Genomic DNA, 15,119 nt, shown 5'->3' on the forward strand with positions numbered 1-15,119 from the left:
GTAACGAGATGGTTCCGGAATAGCGTTAAAGGAACGATTTAAAAGACCGTGAGTCAGATCCAGGGTGGCGAGCTAAGAACCACCCAACGGTGGGAATAGAACGCGTTGATTTGCATAGGCGTCAATGACAATTGAGAATCAGACAATGTTTTTACGTATGACAATGAGGAGGTTATCATTTAAAATACGTTGAAAGATAAACGAACGTTTTAATTGTTTAGACACGAATGACTATGAAACATTTGTTTACAATTATGTATGAAAATAAAATACGTCATTTATGTGGCAAACTATGCTAACTATATAGTTAGGACTATATTTTCCTCCACTTCTCCCTCACTATGTGTATTGATTGTAGCCGTTGATTTGGTAAAATTCTTCCCGTTTTTCAAAATAATTCTACAAGATTTCTGCTTAGTTTTTGGTATCTAGGAGCAACCAACACAAGGAGAACGCAGCTAACCTTTAAACACGCTAAAGCAGTGTTGCGTACAAATTTCATTGGACAAGCCTTTTCACTGTACGTTTTACGGAAAGGGTTGAAGTCAATTTCCGAATTTTCCCCTTCCAACGACAGCAGGCGCTAAAGCGTCTAACCAATGAAAAATGTACACGAGAAAATGCACGACTTTTGTCAGATTGCGTTCTCCTTGCGTGGTGTGCTGTGGTTGTTGGTATGAAGGGGCAAAGGTTTAAATATGTTAAATTAGCTATATAAAAAATATCGACCTTCTAGCAGGTGATTTTGGAAATACCAAATATAATAAGAACATGTATTTCGTGCTAATGAAAAACCAATATAATAGTGTAGATAGTCATATAGTTTGCTCAAAATAGCGTTGTCCATATTTTCGCGCTAAACAATGTCTGTTCTGTTTTAGTTCTTTTCTTGCTGAAATTGGAAGAGCTATTATCAGATAATGATGTCTATGTACAATATTGTTTCCAACGCGCTACCTTAGAGCGAGAGTCAAGCAAGTCTGAAAACCCCTATTTGAGAAAAACCAGTTTTAAGTTCGAAATCTAGCATAATAACAATGATAATCTAATAATGAAAATTGATAAAAAATGGAATGAAAATATATATTGAAAATTTTGTACTAACTTGTAAGTCACCTTAATTTAAAAACACTCAAGGATTTTTTTCTCTCCATAGTCACGTATCTCGACTTACTTGACTTTTGCTCTCAGGTAGTACTGGCCGATGGTGAAAAAAAGCTGATTTCATATTGCGTAACTATTTAAATCATTTACAAAGTTAGTTACGCCAAATGACAAGAAGTGTTTTTTTTTTAAATTGTGTTAAAATAAATTCAATAGGTTTTTCTATAAAATACGGCAGGTCACGTGTAAGTGTTGGTTTCTACGTCACTAGCTAGAGTTATAGAAGATAGCGAGCTTTGGAATTTGAAGACCCACTTACGAAACGCGCGTGTCAGAAAAATACATTTTATACATTAATTTTTTAATGTTTTATTTTATGGAAACACCTATAATAATAATAATAATAATAATAATAATAATAATAATTAGCTAAGCTAATACCCAAGTCATCTAGCGACTTTTATTGCTTTTAATTCAAGTGGCCGGGTTAAAATGCGTATAGGAGGGTGGCGGAATATTCAAACGGTAATATTAATTGAAGGGAGCTGTTGGCTCGCGTGGCATGCAGGGCTTGCCACCACCCTTCTACGCATTGTAAGTAACCCGGCCACCTGTTTAAAGGCATTAAAAGTAACTCGATGACTTAGGCCTAAGGTGGTGCCTTGGGTATTAGCCTAGCAGATTATTATTATTTTCTAGCAACCAGTTAGTTCTACTTTATGGGAAATTAGCAATAATCACTGTTTGACAATCCGCCATAATTAACAAACTCTACAAACATTTAATTGTTTTAAATGTTACATAACGTCATTTCCTGTCAGGCATTGCAAAGCTCAATGGAATTTCATGAATGAGATTAAAGGGTCTCAAACTTGTTTTTAAAACTTCTAAATACTACGAATGGAAGAGGAGGGCAGAGCGGGAGAAGGAACGGCGCTGTTAGTAAAAACTGACTATCAGAATGAGAAAATGGATTTCCTCTTCAGACTTTGTGTCGCCCCGAACCGATCTTCTTTAAGAGCCCCCGAAGTCGCGCGCTACCAGTTAAGCAATAATTCTCATCACGGATAGAATTTCGGTCGACAGGTCTTCTCAAATAGTCCGGAATGCGTACTCGGATCCAATACAGTTATTGTTTCGTTATAAACTCCCGCGTGACTGCCAACAAAGATTGACTTACCCACCGGAATACGTTGTAATAGCGGTACATAAATAGTTCACGGAAACGACGCGGGGCTGATAGTGGCGCTGCTTGGCACGGGGAAGTAGACTCTCTCATACTTAGACGTCGCCGGCCTGATATTAAATGATTGTCGGCGAACACTACGAATTATCTCCGCCATTTTAAAGAAGTTCCTTTGTTATTTGGGTTAAAAACTCTCTCGGAAATGTTTGCTTCAACGTAATCGGACACGCTTTTAGAGACTCAATTGCTTAATTGTATTTTTGAGGTTTTCCACAAAGAAACCGACGCGATGCCTCAGACAGACGTTTGATCAAACCTGGCGCGGCATTCATTCCAGGCACTTATTTCAGGCGTCGCGAGAGATTAAAGGAATTTAGGAGTTTCTCATTTGCTAATTACGCCCCAGATAATTCGTCCGCTAATTATACAAAAGCGGATATATTTTCTATGACTGAATAATTTATAAAATCGACTTTCCACGAATAAAAACATCAATATATTGATTTATACCAAAAATAGCAAATATATGTACAGCTATATTTAATCAATAAAGTTTTCAATTCATTATTTAAAAAATACTTTAGATTCCATTAAAATATTGAATTTCGGTATCGGAAGAGAACATCACTTGTTTTGTTAACCGTTCCAACTAGGAGCCACAAACACAGCACCCCACACAAGGAGAACGCAGCTAGCCTTTAAAAACTCTAACGCAGTGTTGTGTACAAATTTCATTGGACGAAACTATTCGTTGAACGTTTTACGGAAAGGGGGAAGACAATTTCCGAATTTTCCCCTTCCGTCGGCAGCAGGCGCTGAAGCGTCTAACCAATGAAAATTGTACGCAAGAAAATAGAATACTTTTGACGGTTTGCGTTCTCCTTGTGTGGGATGCTGTGTTTGTTGCTCCTAGGTTCCAAGGACATGAAGAATTTCATATTATTAATCTTCATTTACCATATGTCGTATTTTCATTGTTAATTGGTTTGCAATCAATTATATCTTTTATAATGCATACCATATTAATATTAATATATTACATTATTATATACGTTAAGTAAAATTATATATAATTAATTTATACATTTAATATCGGCGATTCTTTGGAAGGCAACATGCAATGAACCCGATCACATTAATTTGCAGTCATCGAGTCACCCTCTCAATTTAACGTACTTTCTAAACGTCGAATTTATTTAAACAGCGTGAGATTAAATGAACTCGAAAGTATATTCGAATAACAATCGCCCATCAAATTATATTTAATCATCATTAATATTTAAATTAACGACGATCGCGTTTCAGCGCACCATTAGAGCCATTAAATCAACAGTAATTATTATTCCTGAAGCATAATCTCGCATTTTCAGTCGCTAAGGGTAAAAATAACATTTCGGGCGTTTGATCAACTGTTTTATCGGAAAAAATCTTTCCGAGCAAGTATAGCAAAACACACGGAACAGCGGATAAACAAGCCAGTAGGAGGAACCCGGCGATTAAACCGACATACAGATTACACAGCTTTAAATTTTGATTCGGAATTTCGACGAGTTTACCGCGCAATTCAGTTAAAAGCCTGGAAAGGGGTAATGTCCGCGTATCGAGAAGGTAGCCAGTGTTACGTCAAAGCGTAGTGCGAAGAAAAACCGTGACAGTACTGCCCACCAACGACACCGCGAATCGTGCACATGCACTAATGTAGCCGCGGAAATTACTTTAGGCACGGTTTTAGAAGGAACCCAAATTGAATTAATTTAAACAGCTGCGATTTATATAATCTTTATTATATCCTACGAATATTTTTCCAAGTAGAACATTTCGCAAACTACCTATAATGAATATTAATATTAATGGTTTCATTGTACGGTATTGAGGTCGAAGGACTTACGGATGAAATCAAAGTTTACTTCGTAATTTAAAGATCAGTGTAATATTTAATGAAAGGAAGCACACACCGAAGTTTCCCTTTTGTTAAAAACATTTCCTTCAGTTTTTAACGAAATCGATCATGTGTAATTCCTTCAATAAATGTAAAATTTTTTAAATGAAACTATGGAAAATATTTAATTAAACTTTAACATCAATTAATGATCACTACTGACTTGCTAAGCCTTGCCAATGAATTAAATGATTTACCCAACATAAAAGTAATCATAAAGGAATACCATTTTGTTCTTTTAAAACACAAAAACGGTTTTGTTTCAGGATCGATTAGGCCTTTTCTTATTCTTATATCGTAAAATAACTTGGAGAACCGTAAGAATTTGCTTGGCGAGTTTATCGATATAAGTAAATCAATACATATTCTTATAAAAAAATAACCCTTGTAAAACGTGGAAACTCAAACTGTGATATACAAAAGGTCAAATCCATACGGTATCGGAAAAGTCCAAATAATTTATTATTTCTGCAGTTTGGAAGTATTTCTACGGAGAAAGCTATAATATTTAATATTAACTATAGTTTACAAACTATTATAAATATAGTATCGAGAAAAAATCATGACAAGAGCCTGTGTATCGGATACGTAGCGTTTCTTTTGACATTTTCGGTCAAAATAGATTTTCAATGGCCTAGTCTTCGTAAATGTGTCAGTGATAAGAATCCGTTAATATTTCACGTGATAGCTATCTGATACTAGGATAAAAGTTTCAAAAATGCCTTGTTCGCAGTTAAGATATGTCATGAAATTAATAAAGACATGACCAAAATAATGTTTTAAAGTGTGGATAAATTATTTTATTTGTGTTCTTTAGAGTTTAAATTGGCGCTCTTTAATGTTCAAATTTGTGTTCTTTAGAGTTTAAATTGGCGCTCTTTATTGTTCAAATTTGTGTTTTTTAGGGTTTAAATTTGCGCTCTTTAGTGCTCAAATTGGTGTTCTTAAGAGTTTAAATTTGCGCTCTTTAGTGCTCAAATTTGTGTTCTTAAGAGTTTAAATTTGCGCTCTTTAGTGCTCAAATTTGTGTTCCTTAGAGTTTAAATTAGCGCTCTTTTTTGTTCCAATTTGTGTTCTTAAGAGTTTAAATTGGCGCATTTAGTGTTCAAATTTGTGTTTTATAGAGTTTAAATTTGCGCTATTTAGTGCTCAAATTGGTGTTCTTTAGAGTTTAAATTAGCGCTCTTTAATGTTCAAATTTGTGTTTTTTAGAGTTTACATTGGCACTCTTTAGTGTTCAAATTTGTGTTCTTTAGATTTGAAATTGGCGCACTTTAAAGATAAAATTTGTATTCTTTAGAGTTTAAATTGGCGTTCTTTAGTGCTCAAATTTGTGTTCTTTAGAATTTAAATTGGCGCTCTTTAATGCTCAAATTTGTGTTCTTAAGAGTTTAAATTTGCGCTCTTTAGTGCTCAAATTTGTGTTCTTAAGAGTTTAAATTTGCGCTCTTTGGTGCTCAAATTTGTGTTCTTAAGAGTTTAAATTTGCGCTCTTTAGTGCTCAAATTTGTGTTCCTTGGAGTTTAAATTAGCGCTCTTTTTTGTTCAAATTTGTGTTCTTAAGAGTTTAAATTGGCGCATTTAGTGTTAAAATTTGTGTTTTATAGAGTTTAAATTTGCGCTATTTAGTGCTCAAATTGGTGTTCTTTAGAGTTTAAATTAGCGCTCTTTAATGTTCAAATTTGTGTTTTTTAGAGTTTACATTGGCACTCTTTAGTGTTCAAATTTGTGTTCTTTAGATTTGAAATTGGCGCACTTTAAAGATAAAATTTGTATTCTTTAGAGTTTAAATTGGCGTTCTTTAGTGCTCAAATTTGTGTTCTTTAGAATTTAAATTGGCGCTCTTTAATGCTCAAATTTGTGTTCTTAAGAGTTTAAATTTGCGCTCTTTAGTGCTCAAATTTGTGTTCTTAAGAGTTTAAATTTGCGCTCTTTAGTGCTCAAATTTGTGTTCTTAAGAGTTTAAATTTGCGCTCTTTAGTGCTCAAATTTGTGTTCCTTAGAGTTTAAATTAGCGCTCTTTTTTGTTCAAATTTGTGTTCTTAAGAGTTTAAATTGGCGCATTTAGTGTTCAAATTTGTGTTTTATAGAGTTTAAATTTGCGCTATTTAGTGCTCAAATTGGTGTTCTTTAGAGTTTAAATTAGCGCTCTTTAATGTTCAAATTTGTGTTTTTTAGAGTTTACATTGGCACTCTTTAGTGTTCAAATTTGTGTTCTTTAGATTTGAAATTGGCGCACTTTAAAGATAAAATTTGTATTCTTTAGAGTTTAAATTGGCGTTCTTTAGTGCTCAAATTTGTGTTCTTTAGAATTTAAATTGGCGCTCTTTAATGCTCAAATTTGTGTTCTTAAGAGTTTAAATTGGCGTTCTTTAGTGCTCAAATTTGTGTACTTTAGAATTTAAATTGGCGCTCTTTAATGCTCAAATTTGTGTTCTTAAGAGTTTAAATTGGCGCTCTTTAGTGCTCAAATTTGTGTTCCTTAGAGTTTAAATTAGCGCTCTTTTTTGTTCAAATTTGTGTTCTTAAGAGTTTAAATTGGCGCTCTTTAGTTTTAAAATTTGTGTTCTTAAGAGTTTAAATTGGCGCTCTTTAGTTTTAAAATTTGTGTTCTTAAGAGTTTAAAATGGCGCATTTAGTGTTCAAATTTGTGTTCTTTAGGGTTTAAATTGGTGCATTTAGTGTTCAAATTTGTGTTTTTTAGAGTTTAAATTTGCGCTCTTTAGTGCTGAAATTTGTGTTGTTTCGAGTTTAAATTTGTGTTCTTTAGAGTTAAAACTTTTGTTCGTTAGACTTTAAATTTGCGTTTTTCTATACAGCTTAAATTTTGGTTCTTTACCACTAAAAATCCAAATAAAATTAAATATATATTAGTTTATTTAGTCTTAATTAAAAATGATGAGCTTATGCGGCACATCATGTGTGGTTGGCTTGACATAATTAAACCTTGGCAGCGTCCAAATGTTCATTTGTAAACCCATTTTTCATTTTTTTTTACAATTTTTTTCGCTTTTTACTCACAACTGCGGGGCAGAAAACCGAAGAATTTCATAGCTGATATTAAGTCGGCCCAACTTGATATCTACCCAGGGTACCATTTTTCAAAAGGGACATCTCTAACGGAAAACTAGGGAAATTTACCCACACGTAGTCTTTCTATCATCCAGAAAAACGTGTCAAGAATTTCGAAGTTTCTGTGAAAAACCTTCGAAGAATGTATAGTGGAAGATCCACCCTAAAGACGTTCTATCAAGTCAGCTCGAATTTCTTCGCACTCTCGCCAACCCAGTAAAACTATTTTCAAACTCCCAATAGAACATTTGATTTATTTAAACCCAAGATTAAATTTGCACGCCTCAAAACTTTAATCCATTTTTCTTTCAACCCGTTGAAACTGATGTATATTACCAAGAATGTATTCAGGTACACTGAGAATATGTGAGCGTAACACCATGATTCCCGGAAGAAAAACCACGCCCATCTGCCTTTTCTCTGTAAGGGGGAAGATACTCCTTTCTCTCAGTGTAGGTGGAGAACAACTTCGAGGAATCATAAAAAACGTTGCTACAGTTGCGGTAAATTCCTAAGGGGGCACTCAAAAAGACCTATGACTACTTTAAAATGACCATATAGATCCAAACGGGCCAAACTGGCGTTTGACATTGGAACACGTGGTTTAAATTTATATAAAAGGTAAATCAAAGTTGAATTTCCAATTAGATTAGTTTGGTCTTAATTTCTTTGTGCTTTTACCACAAATTTATCCGTACTTGGACTAACAATTACTTGATTAATCTAATGCGAGCCGATAGCGAAACTAAAATGGTGTAAGCTGAGAACAAATTGAGAACGTTCTATTGTTGTGAACCATAGAACGTCACTACACGGAGGGAATAAAGTGAAATAAGCTTCAGTTAGTATACTTAGGTAAAGCTGAATATACGACCACACCGTACAATAGAATGTATTACGGAAAACTAACCTTAGTTAGTATAGTCCAATCAATATATCTACTGGATTACTTGCCATATTACTGTTTCTGCTACAGCTAAAACTTTCAACTTCAAATGGTGAAAGTGATACTAATATGGGATTAGCACTTTCGCCTCGCAGCAAGAGGAGCCGGGTTCGATCCCAAATTGTGGCATTGGGTGAAAACTCGGATCTACTCCTTCCGCGTTGAGTTTGCAAGTTCTCTCCCCACTGGTTTGAGGGGTTTTCCCCCGAGTTCTTCGGTATCCCCTTTCTATTAAAACCTGATTTTAAAGGTAATTGTAAGTGTAGGGAGCGGTTGGCTCACGTGGCATGAAGGGCTAACCACCACCGTCCTACGCATTGTAACCCGGCAACCTGTTTAAAGGCAATGTGTAAGTCGTTAGATGACTTGAGCCTAAGGTGGTGCCAAGCGTATTACCCTAGATGATTATTATTAGCAATGATATTTTTAAGGGGGCACTCTCAGATTTTTTAAAGGTGGCACAAATTATTTTTTAAAGGGGGTGCCCTCGTTGGTTACGAGCCTGTCTTGGACGTGTATTCCAAATCTGGGAACAGTTTCAACGTAAGGATCTAGGTCATCTTGATAATGTACGTTACATTTAACCCCCACTCTTGTCACGTGACAGGATGTTGAGATCCAAATTGATTAAGCTTTACAACCATTTTAGCATTTTCCTATAAATTAATTAATCTTAGCTGATAATTAGACGCTTATTATTCTATTAACGAAAATACCTACAAAGAAAATCATCCCAAACTGAAGCTAATCTAGGGTAATTTGAACTTAATTTACGTGCCTAGAGCGTCTAATAGAACATTACCTTCATCCAAAAAAATAATTATATATTCCTGGAGTGCTCATGCTTTGACGTTAAAGTGCCAATTGATTTTTTTGCAGTCCACTTTTACGTTGACTTCCTAAAGGTCAAAACACGCGCGAATAAAATTCCGAACGATAAAAGTTCGTCAGACATTTATCTACCAAATCAACCTAACACGCTTTAGGACGAAAAGGTAAATAAACCGCGTAAAAATCGCCCCTTAAAAATGCAATATCGCGTTGGAGCGTGTTAAGACGAAGATATTAAAGGTGCAGTGTCCATCTCTCCGATAGGTTGTCTTTGGCTATAAAATGTTTATGACTTTTAACGTTAGGTGGAGCTACCTCTTAATATAACGGCGGATGCCAAAAAAAATCGAGGTTCGAGCATTTATAGTCGAATATCACGCGATAACGGCAAAGACAACGTGATAGTTAACAATATACGCGTTGCTGCTGGGGTATGGAGCCAAAATATTATCGTAGCATTTTACGGGTAATATTGTGAGAGCTATAACAGGTGCTACGCTTCGAGATATAAGCAGGCCGACCAGGACGAGAATATAGACCGCTTTAAGCGTGATCTTCATACTTAAAACACTTTTCAACCTTTTTACTGCTGATTTCTGTTATCGATTAGCGGGAATAAAATTAATTTTCCTTTAATGCAGGCGGTACAAAGAGATAGAAGGGAAGAGCTGTCACCTTGCACTCATTGGGGTCAGGTGGCGCGCCTCGAATTTAAATAAGAACTTTGGCGTAAACAAAGAAATAAAAGAGTAGGCTGGTTTGGCGAGAAGAAAGAACCACCTCTTGTAATGATTGCTTTCCGTGTCACAAATAATATTTCTTCAAAATTATTTTTATGTCTTTAAATTGCGTTATAGCTCGAAGCTAATGGGGCTGCTTTACATTCGCCATTCGCTTCTTTTCTTGGCGGAATAATTAATATGGGAAAATACGTACCAGCCATTACTTTTTCTTTTTTAACGATTTAATTGGCTCAAAAGGGGTTAGGGTATTGTTTGCTGCTCGTATTTTAAATAAAAAATTTCCTCAATGAATCCAATATTCATCAATTTTAATCAATATTTTGAAACATTATATCACATTATTATTTATTTAAACGAATTAATTTTTTCCAAAGTGTTAATGTATTGTTTGCTGCTCGTAATTTAAATACAAATTATCATCAGTGAATCCAATATTCATCAATTTTTAATCAATAATTTGAAACATTATATCACATTATTATTTATTTAAACGAATTAATTTTTTACAAAATGTTAATGTCTTGTTTGCTGCTCGTAATTTAAATACAAATTATCATCAGGGGCCAAAAGATTATAACAAAATTGATAAAAAATTAAAAAAAATGTGAAACTGTAACATCATTTGTGAAACTAAAAACCACATAGTTAATTAATTTAGGAGTTGATGATTTGTATTACCTTATAGGTTCATAAAATAAGTGTGGTTTTTTGCTAATTTCGTTCCGATAAAATTGTGTAAAATTATATATTTAATTGAGTTATGTAATAATTTTTCCTAATTAGTGTTCCCAGCCACGCTCATGTGGTCAAATGGGAAGATACGATATGAATTAATGTACTTTGTTTATTATAAAGTCTATCAATAAATCAATTTTTAATCAATAATTTGAAACATTATATTATATTATATTATTATTTATTAAAATGATTTAATTTGTTCAAAAGTGTTATTGTATTGTTTGCTGCTCGTAATTTAAATACAAATTATCATCAGTGAATTCAATATTAATCAATTTATAATAAATAATTTAACACATTAGACTGTATTATTATTTATTTAAACGATTTAAATTGTTGAAATGGGTAATGAAATTGTTTGTTGCTTATAATTTGGGTACCATTTATCCTCAATTAATTCAATATTAATCAATTTGAATCATTATACTATGTTAGTATTTATTTAAATGATTTAATTTGTTCAAAATAAGTGAATGTGTTGTTTGCTGCTCAATTTTGAATAATTAACTTGAATCATTATATCATATTATTATATGTTTAAACGATTTATTTTCCTGAAAATGGTAATTTTTTGTTAGTTGCTAATAATTTAGAGACAAATTATCCTCAACGAATCCAATATTAATCAATTTCTAATCAATTTGAAACATTAAACCATATAATACTCTTTGGAAAGACCATCTTAAAAATCAATCAAGTTTCATTCTGTGGAGAGTGTATCGCTACGATATACAACATTACGAAGTACTTAGTCAGTGTTACTAATGCCGCACTAGTGGGTTATAGTTACCTTTACTAGCCAAATGAAATTGAATTTTTTAAATATAAGTAATTTAAATAAATTACTACTATTATAAAACATTATTAGTATAATTAATTATTGAATATTATTAGTATAATTAATTATTGAATATTATTAGTATAATTAATTATTGAATATTATTAGTATAATTAATTATTGAATATTATTAGTATAATTAATTATTGAATATTATTAGTATAATTAATTATTGAATATTATTAGTATAATTAATTATTGAATATTATTAGTATAATTAATTATTGAATATTATTAGTATAATTAATTATTGAATATTATTAGTATAATTAATTATTGAATATTATTAGTATAATTAATTATTGAATATTATTAGTATAATTAATTATTGAATATTATTAGTATAATTAATTATTGAATATTATTAGTATAATTAATTATTGAATATTATTAGTATAATTAATTATTGAATATTATTAATATAATTAATTATTGAATATTATTAGTATAATTAATTATTGAATATTATTAGTATAATTAATTATTGAATATCATTAGTATAATTAATTATTGAATATTATTAGTATAATTAATTATTGAATATTTGTTTATCAATATAGTAATTATTGAATTGTTAATATAATTAATTACTAATTATTGAATTATTAAAATAACTAATTACCAAATTTTTGAATTATTAAAATAACTAATTACCAAATTTTTGAATTATTAAAATAACTAATTACCAAATTTTTGAATTATTAAAATAATTAATCACTAATTATCGAATTACAAAAATTACTTTTTACTGATTAATAAATTATTAATACTATTAATTATTATATAATAATGAATTTATTTATACTTAGAGAGACTTACTGTTGATACGATTCGGGACATCATGCTAGAATTTTATCCCTAATTATAAATAAATACATACATATTATTAAAAAATAAAAAACAAGTAAAAATATATATATATATATTGTTTTATATGAGTGAATTAAAATATTTCAATCAAAGTAGCAAACACCTTCAAAACCATTCTTTTACAGCGCAAAAACTCTAGACACTCGGAAAAAGCAAATAGGTATTCTAAATCATTAACCCATTTATATTTTATTATCCAATAACCTTAATTGGGACGAGCGTGTTACCATAAAGTAGTTCAAAGCGAAATACATTTAGAGTCGTCAGCTCATGAAATGAGAGCGAGCAACGAAGTCCAACCGGCAAAAATTGAAGGATTGAAGTGTGCTAGTGACGGAAGCTCTGTAGTGACGAAACTTACGCTCCCAATAAACCATTTAGTTAATTTTTAGGTCGAGATCACGAAAGGATATATATTTTGTCGTCATAGTGATTAACAAAGTAACGGGGGAAATCATCTCCCCCGAACGAATTATTACATTTTTTTCTTTTTGTTGGCTTCCGACGAAAACGACACGTTAAATGCTTTTCCCTAAATTGCTCTCAGCGCATTTGGTCTAATACAATCGTCCTATTTTTTTCTGGCATGTTCCACTCACTCTTCTACACATTGGAAAAGTGTTGTCTCTCAATAGTAACAGGTATAAAGTGACTTTGTGAGAAGGGAAAAAAACAAACATCGTTAGGTGGACCGTCATTTTTTTCCGGTGACAGTTTAACACCCCAGTGCACCATCTTCGTCAAGCTGTTTCTGTCTGGATACACGCCTCTATTGAGAGCTCTCTATATGTCGGTCTTTATTTTAGTTCAAACTTTAATTTTATCAATTACAAATACTAGATAAAATAATATTTTCAAATATATAATTTTTTTTAATGTAGTTTTTTATTTTGTATCTATTTTGTTTGAATTGAATTGAATTGAATTGAATTTTTATTTTTCTATTAAAAAAATGTTTTACAGATATTAGAGGGCTAAGTCAACTTGCGACTTGTAAGCCCTCCTTTAGGGGTTTAGTTATGATGAATATTTAAAATAAAACCTTCGAATCTTTTTTTTCATTTTCGCATCTAGTTTATAATTTTTCTATACAGTTTCTTAAATTATTTCTGTATCTAGTTTTTTAAATTTCTGTACCTATTTTTTGAATTACTGTATCTAGTTTCTTAAATTTCTGTATCTAGTTTTTTTTAAATTCTGTATCTAGTTTTTTTAAATTTTTGTACCTAGCTTTTTAAATTTCTGTACCTAGCTTTTTAAATTTCTGTATCTATTTTTTAAATTTCTGTACCTATTTTTTAAATTTCTGTATCTATTTTTTTAAATTTCTGTATCTAGTTTTTTAAATTTTTGTATATAGTTTTTTAAATTTTTATATCTAGTTTTTTAAATTTTTGTATCGATAGGTTTTCATTTATTTTACATATTTTTAGTTTATTCCAAATATGTTGACCTTTAGTTATTATCTAATTATTCTGTCTTATTTTCAACGCCTTAGGCACTAGAAAATTTAGAATTTCCCATTTTTCACTAGTTTTAAATTTTTGCATCTAGTTTTTTCATTTTTGCATCTTATTTTTTTCATTTTTGCATCTAATTTTCCTTTTTTAAACTATTTTTCCTTTTTTTCATCTAGTTTCCAATTTTTTTCATTCAGTTTCCCATTTTTCATCTAGTTTTTTAACTTTTGCATCTAATTTTTCATTTTTTCATCAAGTTTCTCATTTTTGCATTTAGATTTAAAAACATTTTGCATCTAATTTTTTTAAATTTTGCATTTAGTTTTTATATATTTAATCTATTGATTTTAATTTATCTTTTTATAGTTTACCTAAAATTTATTAAACTTCACTAATTACTTCCATCACTTTTTAAGCTTCTAGGTGGCTTTCGAGGCCATTTTAGATATCTCAATCAATAAGCAGAAAATGTTTTACAAAAACATAGCAATTAAATAAATTAAAGAAATGTGGACTATGGTGGACGTCTTGTTTTTCCGTATAATTTTTTTCGGTAGGCTTCCCCTCTCTCCACCACCTCCGTTTTGGTAGTGTGTTTTCCCGCCAGTAATTATATAATGGCGCGCCAAAAGTCAGTGTCGACGCCGACAGCTAGCGCTGGCAGCGGCAACAATTAGAAGCAGGAGGAGAAAAAGAGGGAAAACAAAGAAATTCGGTATCACAATAAAAACACAGTATTTTTTCCGCGTCACTGCCTGGCTGTCTGTACCCGAGCGAGGGTCTCTTGATGACCCCCGAATTATAACCCCTCTTTTTACGCCTCTTGGCACGCGCCTCGCCAACGGGATCAAAAGGGACCGACAATAAAGATGACACGGAATTCGCTCAAATGCTAAACAAGCATTATTTTTTTCTAAGCGTAGATTATTTCAAACAATTTTTTCCGTATTCGAAATGTTTGACGGAATTTAAAGTTTTGAAAAGCAATTTAAAATCAGTTTCGTTAATATTCCTCCTTTTGCTTACAGAAAAACGAACATTTAGAGCGAAGCCATTAGAGGTTCGATTTTAAAGCCTGTATTTATACTAGATGGCGCTAGTTTTTAACCTTTGAACTAAGTAACAATTTATAACGAAACAAATCTACTTTGAATAATATCTTAAGCGATGATTTTTGTTAAAACTATAAACAAAATTTCAAAACATTTACATGAAAAAAAATGGAAAATTAATATTTTCACGGTTTTTAGCTAATTTAAATGTTTTACAGTTCAAACTGTTGGCGCCATCTGGTAGGATTTAGAATATTTAAAAATCGCCCTATAATGTCGTTAGGCCTGAGAGTAACTTAAAATATCTTAAAATTTCCATAATTTTTAATGTTAACATAAG

This window comes from Leiobunum rupestre, chromosome 5 (genome assembly GCF_980474605.1).
Source record: "Leiobunum rupestre chromosome 5, qqLeiRupe1.1.hap1, whole genome shotgun sequence".
Taxonomy (NCBI): Eukaryota; Metazoa; Arthropoda; class Arachnida; order Opiliones; family Sclerosomatidae; genus Leiobunum; species Leiobunum rupestre.